The sequence below is a fragment of the Grammomys surdaster genome, unplaced genomic scaffold (genome assembly GCF_004785775.1).
Source record: "Grammomys surdaster isolate TR1022 unplaced genomic scaffold, NIH_TR_1.0 126271, whole genome shotgun sequence".
Classification (NCBI taxonomy): domain Eukaryota; kingdom Metazoa; phylum Chordata; class Mammalia; order Rodentia; family Muridae; genus Grammomys; species Grammomys surdaster.
Window position 1 is genome coordinate 8268493 of NW_021621071.1, and position 11476 is coordinate 8279968.

The window sequence follows — 11476 nt, forward strand, 5'->3', positions numbered from 1 at the left end:
TAGAAACATAGTCTGAGTCATTTCAAATTCATAACAAAGCTATAATGAAAAAGAAAATCAATGATTTTTTTTAATACAGTGTGTGTGCTCTAGATCGTCAGGCTGGTGATAAAAAGGACTGAAAACAGATATGCATTCTAATTGGGATTTTGTTTTGTGGGGTTTTCGGGGGGATGTTTTATTTGTAGTAATATGAGCTAGTAAATCTAGAACTTTCTAAATGAAGCAAATGAGTTCAAAAGAGGGAAATAGTTTTATTTTGGATAAAAGAGCCACAAGTATAGGTAGAAGAGTGACCGAGAAGGCCAGAACAAGACTACAATTCCTTGGAGTTTAGGATGAATGATAGGAACATGGAGAGATAATGACCTGATAGGTATTGACCTAAATAAATTGATACATAGTTACACATACTCATACACATTCATGGATACATAGTTGCTATATGATACATAGTTACACATACTCATACACATTCATGGATATATAGTTGCTATATGATACATAGTTACACATACTCATACACATTCATGGATACATAGTTGCTGTATTCAAAGATATGTGTAGATAGAGATATGTGTGTGGCTAGCTCCTAACCCCCATCACCACACCTAACTCTTCTGCCCAGATGCAAACACACCCAACATTAATTATAGTACCAAGTTTCAGTTACAAAAGTATTGTTCTGAATTTGAGGAATTTTGGACTTCTGGAGATAATATTGTTATTTAGAGCTGACTTCACATCTGACAAACGAAGTATAGGTCAGCAAGAAAAGTTGAATAAGGTTGAAAGCTGAGACACATCACAGGGATAGAAAAGCTAGCCTAGCCCAGAGAGGCAGATTGCAGGCTGTGGTACCTGGATGCTCTCTCCAAACATCTGTATCTGGGAGAAACTCCTTCTGACATCTAATTAGTAACTTGTCTCATCACTGTGAAAAATAACCTAATAGAAGCAACTTAAGAAAGCCAGGGTTTATTGTGGCTCATAGGTAGATCCATCATGGCGGGGAGGTCCGGACAGCAGAGTCCGCAGACAGCAGGTAACAAAGTATCCACAGTTGGGAAGCAGAGGGTGATAAATGCTGCCACCCAGCCTGATTTCTGTATTTACCTAGTCCAGGGCCCCAAACAATGGCATGGTGTTGTCTTCAGTTAAGGTAGGTCTTCCCACCTCACTTAACTTAATCTAGATAATCTAGAGATTATCATGCTTAGAAACTAGTCTAATCTAGGTATTTGATAATTCCTTGAAGGTGTGGCTCTGGGTTTGTCTCCTAGTAAAGCCAAATCTTGCCAGAGTGACAATAACAAAACATCACAGTATGTGCATCTTCTCCAGCTTTCTGAGGCCATCTTAGGAAGGCAATGAGAACTGTGTCCTTCAGTTGAGGGTCTGTAGTACTTTCCCTGGTTGTCTTATTCAGGGTCTCTATTATTGTAATGAAACACCATGAGCAAAAGCAAATTAAGTCAAAGTTTCTGGTTTCTTTAAAAAATCAGTTGTATCATGTTTTTCTGGAAGCTGCTTTGTGAAATGTCATGTGATGTTTTGCTGAAAACAGACACTTGAGGGGGCATATGATGTTTAGAAAGAATATAAATAGCACCCCACAGACACTGAGAGGATGCTCTTTGCTGGTCCTTGCTTTGTAGAGAGAAATGCACCAAAGAACTTCTCGGGGTATTACAACTGATTCTGTCCACTTCCACTGACATCATGCAGAAACCTTACAGTTTTTGCTGAATCATGCCACCACTAGTGATTCATGTTTGGGTGTTTGCTACAAGACTGGACTTCTGGTATCCTGACGACAAAGAGTGGAATCACCCCAAAGAACTACTTCTAAACAGGTCCACAACGACCTTTTCCTATTAACCTTCTTTCTCACCTACCGCTGGTTGGTGAGCAATCAAAACCTTAAATTAAATAGGTTTAGAAAAATTAAAGCTTCCAGCAAGTTGTAGAAGAAAGGGTTTATTCATCTTACACTTCCACATCACTATTAACCAACAAAGCTTCCTTTGTCAGGACAGGAACTCCAGCAGGACTAGAACCTGGAGGTAAGAGCTGATGCAGAGGCCATGGAGGAGTGCTGCTTCCTAGCTTATTCCTCATGACTTGCTCAGCCTGCTTTCCTATAGAAGCCAGGACCACCAAGGTCAGGGATGGCACCAGTCAATGGGCTGGGCTTTCCCGCATTCATCACTAATTAAGAAAATGCCCTACAGCTGGATCTCATGGAGGCATTTTCTCAGCTGAGGCTCCTTTCTCACTGACGACTCTAGATTGTGCCAAATTGATCCAAAACCAACCAGTATATTGGGCCTTGCCTATAGAAGCTTGGGGTTCTCTGGTCTTCAACACTTGGATAATTAATGGATTATGTTAGTATTGTCTCTGGCAGTTGAGTTTTCTCAGGAACACAGTAAACTGATCTGCTTGCCTCCAGCAAGTTCCATGTCAGTAACCAATGACATCCTAGAATCTCCCCTGACGTCAGGTTTCTATGTCTATTTTACCAAATACATCTTCCTGTATCTCTTTCTTTTGACTTAATTAGAACTGCTTGGGAGACACTGGAAAGAATGGGCTTGAATGAGCTGCATGCTCAGCTTGCCCTAGAACCAAATCACTTTATTAAACTGGGAGGAAAGTCTTTCAGAGATTCGAATTTTCATTCTTTCACTTCTTAGATTCTTGATTTAGTGTTTTCCTTTCTTTCCAAGTCTGATTCTAAGTCCGCCCTTTTTGTCTTCACAAAGTCATTGTTGCTCACTTAATATCTTGCTAAAAGTGGCATGAAAAGTCACTCTTTGTGAATGCTGTGCCCATCTCCTTCTCCTTTTTTTTTTTTTTTTTTTTTATTGGATGATTTATTTACATTTCCTATGTTGTCCCCTTACCCCATCCCCCACCACCCCCTCGGAACCCCCAATCCCCTTGCCCCTCCTCCTTCTTCTCTGTGGATGTAACCTCTATCTACACCCCCCCACTCCCACCTCCCCACCCTCAAAATTCCCACCCCCTGGGGCATCCAGCCTTCATGAGGTCAAGGTTCTCTTCTTCCACCTATGCCCAGCAGGGCCCTCCACTTTTACATATTCAGCTGAAGCCCTGGATCCCCCCCTAAGTGCTCCCAGGCTGGTGGTTTAGACCCTGGGAGCTGTGGTTGGTTGGTATTGTTGCTCTCCTCATGGTGCCACAAACCCTTTCAGCTCCTTCAGTCTTCACTCTAACTCCTCTATTGAGAACCCCATGATCAGTTCAATGGCTAGTTGTGAGCATCTGCCTCTGAATATGTCAGACTCTTGAAGGCCTCTGAGGAGATATCCATATCAGGCTCTATCTCCTTCTCCTTAATGCCACATACTCAGGAGACACATGGCATGTTGAAGTGAAGACAGGCTATTTTGCTAAACATGTTCCCCCTGTGGAACATGGATTTCCATTGTTTTTTTTTTTTTTCAGCACGTTACCTGTTTTCTCACTGCCTACACATGATCGCTAAGCTAATCTAACTTTTAAAAATCTCTAGTAATGCTTTGCTAAAATAAGGCTTTCTGTATTGCTGATGACACTGTCAACTGCTGTACTTCATGAGTACTAACCTGCGAGTCCCACCTAACACTGAGGTCCTTGAAATACCCTGGCTGGGAAGCCATTTTCCCTTACATAGTGACTCATGCTCTTACATTCCTTCCATCTATCGCCTCCAGAACCTTGATGGCCTCTCTTCCAACCAGTGGATAGGAGAAGAGAGCAAGAAAGTTATCAGTGATGCATGCCATTCAACTCCTACCCTGCTGCCTGTGCCCTGGACTACTGCCTGATCCTACCTGCCCTTGGATTTGAAGGTGAGGTGGTTCAGAGTCAATAACACAGACTCCGGGAGCAGGTGAGAAACACTGCAGCAAGCTCATCTGAGCACTGCTGCAAGCTCCTTTAATACCCTCCACCCACGCCCCATTGGTCTCAAGAAAGCATCTCTTCTAAACAGCAGTTCCTGATTGGCTGGCATCGTCTGCTTCAGCAATCTTTGGTCTCTCAGGAAATCTTCAGTTAGGTCCTCCTCCAGGAGATGCCTTTTTGGCTGCGTGGCCCCCAGTGTTTATGCAGAGGCTGCTGCACAGTTCCTCCTACACTGACTGTCCCATTAGTGGGAAAGCAGCATATACTCCTTAGTAGCCTCTGAAATGGAAGCGCCAATTGCAGGTAGATAGTGTTTTCTGCTGGTGTTTTGTTGTTGTTGTTTGTTGTTTGTTTTTAATCTGTCATAAAGGCTGCATTACTCTTTGGTCAAACACTGCTAATCACCTGCATAAAACCCAACTCACTGAGTTCGTTCTTAGTATTTGTCATCTTAGCCTGTTTTAGTGAGGAATGTTAGCTACTTTTCTCACTGCTAAGACAAAACAGAAGCTATTTAAGGGGAAAAAGGTTTGTTTCACTCACAGATGAAGGGTTCAGGCCATCATGACCAGGAAGTCACCGGCCCAGAAACAGGAAGCAGTGAGTCACGTGATCGCAGTCAGGAAGCAGAGCGAGGTGAGTGTTGATCCTCTACTCACTTCCTCCTTTTTCTTCGGCCTGGGACTCCTTCCTCCGGGATGACACTGTCCACATCCAGGCTGTGTGTCCCTCTCCGTGTAAGCCTTTCCTCTGGGATGACACTGTCCACATCCAGGCTGTGTGTCCCTCTCTGTGTAAGCTTTTCTGGAAACACCCTCACAGATACACTCAACGCTGTGTTACCATTCATTCCTTCTCTTTATTTCTTCCAAACCCTCCCACATATGCTTTTCTTTCAAACTCATGGCCTCTTTTTCTTTAATTTTTGTTATATATATATATGCACACATACTATATATAAATGTATATTATATGTAAACATTATATATAAGTATATATATAATATTATATACATACTTATACATACATACATTCTGCTCAGTCTGTATAATATTACGTGTACGTTTACTTTCAGGGCTGACACTTGATTTTGGATAAGTAACTGATGCGTTCTCCCCTAGGAAGGGTATTTCTCTTGCTGTCAGCATTCCTTAGTTGACTACAGTTCTTTGTGTAGCACTGTGTCCTCTTGACCTTTCCCTTTCCATGTGAGCGTGTCTACTGGTGACATTCATGTTCAAGTCATCTACTCAGGGCTAGTGAAGTTGTGGATCTTGGAGGAGAGCCTAAAACTGACCTTTCAGGAAACCAGTACAATTTCTAGGTATATTCTAAGTATTTGCCCTTATACCCATGAGGGAGTGTAGTTCTCACGGATCAGCAAGGAAATTTTGTTGCAACAAATGGAAACTGTAACAGAAAACCACAACCGATCAAAGACAAAGCCTAGTGGCATCTGATACATCTGTAGCAAGACTGCTGTACCCAAGGCTCAGGGATGTGGAAGGAGGGAGGGTTGGGAGGGATATTATAATAGCCAGAGGAACAGAATGTTTTCTGTGAGACTGTATGTCTAGAAATTCAGAAGCTACACACATGAATCTCCCCAACAGAGCGCCTAAAAATCAGTGCGTCCCTCTGTTAAATTTCACCATGGCAACAGCATCTCTATAAACACAGCAGTGATTTAGGGAATGCATTTTATTAACTGACACCCAGTGATGGATGATAAAAAACGATGCGGTGACTTGCAGGCTTCCTCTGGTTTGTTGTGCTAGTCTGTGGTGCCTTTTCAGAACAGTTTGTTCTCTGTGGTCTCGAGGTTAATAAAATGGTGTGGAATTTATTTCCACAGACAAACAGCAGAACAGTGTGTGGGTGAGTGGACGGGGACATTCTGGATGAACTGTGTCCATTAAAAACATGCCGAGTCCTTACCTTCAGTGCCTTCAAATGTGATCTTATGTGAAAGTACGGTCCTTATAGTTAGGTATGGTTGACGTGAGGCTGTTAAGGCAAACCATCATCTAAAATGACTGGAGCCCTCATAGGAAACGAAGACAAACACACAGGGAAAGGGGTCAGGGCTAGACAGAAGCCAAGCTGCAGCAGTGGGCTGGCGCTCATCTGTGAGGGCCAGCAGCAGAGGCAGGGAGGTAAGGATGGATTATACTCAGAATCTCAAGGGTAACACGCTGATGTTGTTCCACTTTGATTTTGGACCTCCAGCTCCAAAAGTTCAAGGGCAGATTTTTTTTTTCCTGTTTAAGCCATCCAGTGTGGTCCTTGGCTACTTAGGCTGGAGAAATCAGTTCAAACAGCAGGGACTGAAGGCAGAGCGGGTGTGGGCATCATTGTCACCTGCCACAACTGCTATCTGTGGGGACAAGACAATTTACCTCTCTGAGCTTCTCAAATACAAAATAGGAGAGGATAATTGTTTTTTAAAAGAACTCTTAGGAGCATTAAAAAATAAAACCTTTAGCTTGTGTCCTGACAAACCTGTGCTACTACAAATCTATCGTGACCGTTTCAGTGTTTTGAGTGGCATGGGGTGGGGGCAGTGTTTTAGATATTACTTACCACACCTTTGGGTGAGACGAAGCATTTTTAACATCCCCAGGTTCTCAATAGTTTACCACTTAAGGACAATGGTGACTTCACACTCGGACTATTTAGCTTTGGAGTCCAAAGAGTAAAGAATTTAAACAACAAAGATCAAGATGGTCTTGCAATGCTGGTGACTTGTGGATTGGAGAAGTAGTCGCTGAGGACTTGGTGTGGTCCACTGTGTTTCCATTCAAAATAACTCCTCAGCGAAAGATAATAAAAGCTCCACTCTGAAAACAGAAAACTATATTCTCTCTCACTGGTAAAGAGATTTGAGGGTTGATATCGAACATTTATATAATTGAAGGTGAGATTTTGCTTGAAGATCTGATCACACTTGTAGGACCACAAAGATGTTTAATAAATAATTTGCCCATTTTTATTTGGGACAGGCACCAATTGAAAGCAGGACTTTTAAACATCAACACGAAGCTAATTATTGTTGTTTAATTTATAATATGTCTGAAGCATTGATAGCATACTTATGTAGAAGTTGTTCTAGAATATTCAGAAAAATAAACAAGGCAAATTGATTTCAAGTTAAAATTTCATTTACTAAATATTGTGGTTTGAATATGCTTGGCCCAGGGAGTGGCACTACTAGAAGGTGTGGCCTTGTTGGAGTAGGTGTGTCACCGTGGGTGTGGGCTTTAAGACTCTCATCCTAGCTGCCTGGAAGTCAATCAGTATTCTGCTAGCAGCCTTCAGATGAAAATGTAAAACTCTCAGCTCCTTTTGTACCATTCCTGCCTGGATGCCATGCTCCCACCTTGGTGATAATGGACTGAACCTCTGAACCTGTAAGCCAGCCCCAATTAAATGTTGTTCTTATAAGAGTTGCCTTGGTCACAGTATCTGTTCACAGCAGTAAAATTCTAATTAAGACACTTAGTGTCAAATTACCTGATTATTTTCAGTGAGCAAAAAAATTTAAAGGAAAAGTTTGTGGTCTCCTAATAATTTACAGATATTCATAATATTAAAATGTATACCATCAAGTATAATACATTAAAGCAATATATGCATGAGTGGTTTTTATTAATTTAAAAAAAATAATTATTTTATTTATATCCCAAACGTCCCCCTCCCTGTCATCTCACCCCCTCTCCTCACCCCTCTGAGAGGGTTCTCCCCCCTGCCCCTCCAGGCATCCCCCTTTCCTGGAGTATCAAGTCTCTACAGGATTAGGCTCATTCTCTCCCACTGAGGCCAGACAAGGGAGTCCTTTGCTACATTTATAGTTTGTTAGTGGTACTATGTGGTGTTGGTAGGGCATTTCCTCTGCACCATTTGTTGAAATACAAATAATATAGGGTTTGGCTAAGCAAGAACCTTTTGTGTAGCTTCTATTGAAAGATCCACAATAGTTCTCCCAAACATCAACTACTTTGTGCTCCTTGGAATCCCGAATTTCCTCTGACATGCCATTCACTAGAAAACATTAGAAGAATTTAATTTCATGTTTGTTTTTTTGTTTTTCTTTTTCATGAGATAGTGAGCAGATAGAGGGAAGGACCTGTATCTTATTCATTGCTTCTTTCCTGAAACATACTTTAGCATCGTGCATACTATACTCTCAGCTGATAGCAAAATAGACTGGACTGTTAGTCAAAGGCTATATATAAATATGTATATATGTATATGAATATGTACACGATGTGTATATACGTATATATGTGTGTATATGTATACAAATGTATGTATATGTATGTATGTGTACATGTACATATATGTATGTATAAGTATATATGTGTGTGTGTATATGTGTGTGTGTGTGTGTGTGTGTGTGTAGGCTGGCAGTTCAGACACAGGAGAGAACACTTGCAAGGGAGCTGTGTGTGGAGGATGGCTGGCTAGACTCAGAGATGACGGAGTTCTCTTAAAGTCCTCTTATTTGAACCTCAGAATCCCAACCACTGTGTCACAGTACCTATGGAACCTACCTCTAAGGAGCAAGTAGCTTTTTTTTGTTTTGTTTTGAGTGACCATCCAACAGAGCTGGAGTCTTAAAGGCCTCAGCCCATACGTGGTGAACTCCATGTCTTGGTGAATGTTCTGGATTCTAAAATGTTGGCAAACGAACACCTGTCAAGGATTAGGGATTTCTTGCCTGTGTCTCCCAACATCTGTTTTGGGTTTTATGTAGAGTCCTGTCTGTCAGTATTGTTTCTGTTTGTGTTTTCCCCTAGACCCATGGGTGGTGTTTGTCTAAGATGGGTTCCTCTCCCAACTCTCAGCTGTCAGAGGTCCCCAGCATCTTCTAGGGAGCTTGCTGTTTTGTTTTAAATAGTGGATTAATTGTCACGTTCCTTTATGTTTTTGCTTCTTTGGTTGTTAGGTGGATTTTTTTTGACCATCATGCTAGTTAGAGCAAGCCATCATCTGCTTTTTTGGACAACTCTAACTCATTGGCTAATGTTCCCATCACAGTTGATGTCTTTACTAGGGAAAACAAGTAGACATCGTAAAGCAAATAGGTGAGCGGTGGAGGAAGCAGAAATTAACTAGAAAGATACATTACAGTGTATGACAGCTGCATGGTCTCTTTAAACAAAATCTAAATTGGCTATGTGTTAGCTTTCAGTTATCTTGAACATGCTTACTGTAATCTAGACAAGTGTGATGGTGTACACCTTTAATAGTGGCACCTGGGAGACCGAGGCTGATGGGTCTCTGAGTTAGAACCCAGCCTGGTCTAGAGATCGAGTTCCAAGACACAGAGAAACTCTGTCTCTGAAACGAAACAAAACAAAAACCAAACATAAGTGGAAAAAGATAGAATTAAAGTATTAATCGAGCAATTTACCTTTTAGTCTGTTTCTTGGTATGGATATGCCTAATAAATAATTTTTTAAGCCCTATTGTTGACTTTGTCTTCTAAGCGGTTCTAACCCTCAGATGATCCATCCTCTCCTCCTTTATTTTTCTCCTTTGCCCTCACTTTTCTATTCAGTTGTATTTTTAAAGCCAAAAGGATGACATGGATTAACTTTAGCATCACTGGGATGCGTGAGTGTAAAAGAGACACTGAAATACCAATGCTGCCTTGGACCAGCATGGGGCAGCTAGGTACACAAGGGCCACCGGTCCAGTAGCCCTCAGTTCCGATCTTCGCCACTAGGTGTCGGTAAGTAATCTAATTGGATGTCCAATTTAGGACTTCAGCAAATAAGTAGCATTGCGCTGAGTGAAGCAGAAATAAAAATTAAGGTCATATGGTCTAAATAAAACCCCCGACGATTATCTCTAACGCTTATTTGAAAACAGCGGGATAGGTCCTTGGAATACGAATCGGAAAGTTTATAAATTAACAAGAACACACAAAGAGGTTCGGTCCTTACGCGGGAAAGTGAATAAATCTTATTTTATGGATGCTTCCATTCCTCTGATCTATTAAGCCAGGCACCCTGCTGCCTGCATTTTCATGAACATAACGAGATTTTTATATGGTCCTAGAGTATTGACTGGACTCTTGGCTTCTGTTGAGACTGACTCTTCTCCTCAGTCCTTCATTGGCACATACATTTTCTTGCTGATCCATTTCAGAGCACATGCTGAGGTATCCCAAACTACCTGAAAAACCAGCTCAATAGACTTAAGTCCTGTCTACAGAGTCAGGAGTACTGTTGGGTGAACTCCTTGCTTACTCTTCAAGACTGGATCACATGTTTCTGGTCTCTTAAGCCCGGCTCCAGGGAGTTCTTTCTTTCTTCCCAATACAGAGCCTTTTCCAGATTTCACAGTAATTGACTGTTGATGCATCTGACTTCTCCAGCCTGTGATCTCACCAAGGACAGAGACCACTTTAGAAGCCCCGGCTAAATTGGGTTGACATTGGCACACCGATTATTGTTCTTTTCTTCTTGAAGCCTCTGGCTAGTCAGGGCACCATTGCTGGGCCCCCTCCCTCCCATGGCTTCATGTTATGTCAGCAGGAAGGAAAGTATTTGAGTCTCATAGTATTAGATGGTTAGGAAGGATAATTAAGTATTCCCTAAATTGATGTATGGTTTTGTTTTATGTGTTGGTGTGTTTGAATGATGTCTTCAGATGTTTGTAAAGAGAGCTGTTTATTATCCACCCATTGCCAATCTATTTGCAAGCAGTTACACAGCAGAGGCGGAGGGATTGTATTTATGAAAGAGGCTAAATCAACACTTGGGAGTCTGTTTCGAAGCAAATTGCAGCACTTTCCCATCCCTGAGAGAAATAACTTGAAATTAGAAAACATCTTTATTTTTTTCCCAAAGAGTTTAATACAGTTGCAAATACACACAAGTCTTTCAAACTGTTAACGGTAATTACATTTAAATTTCATCGGTGTCCTTAATTTTTAAAAATGAGTGTAAATTAGAAATTTACAAACTAGTAAAACTTAAGATACATTAAGATAGTGCTGACTGCAAACCTGTTACTGGGTTGCTGGAGGAGGGAGGAGGTGTCCACCGTACAGGCTCCACCCCCAAGACACTGACAACCAATTAGAAGGGCCTCTGATCTTGAGTACTTTTGTTAAGAGCTAGAAATCAAAGGAAACTTGATCACCATGGGAGACGATGTGGTTTCCAGGTAGGTTTTTGCAGAATTGTGGCACTCAAACCCAAACTCTACCATCTGCAAAGTTAGGCGTTTTAGTTTCTACTTCATGACTGGTCAAATGGGATTCTGAAAGGGACACAGGGTGTGTCTACATCTCTATGTTTAAGAGGAAAGAAGGTTTGTAGACTGGCAAAGGGATGCACTGAGTAAAATTATTTGCTGCACAAGCCTAACAACCTGACTTCAATCCCTGAGACCCATGGTGAAATGAGAGGTCAGACTTCTGAAAACTGACCTCTCCCCATACACACTTATACACACACCCGTACATGCACTCATTCATACACTCACACACACAACCATATACACTCATACACACACTCATACACACACTCATAAACACACCCATACA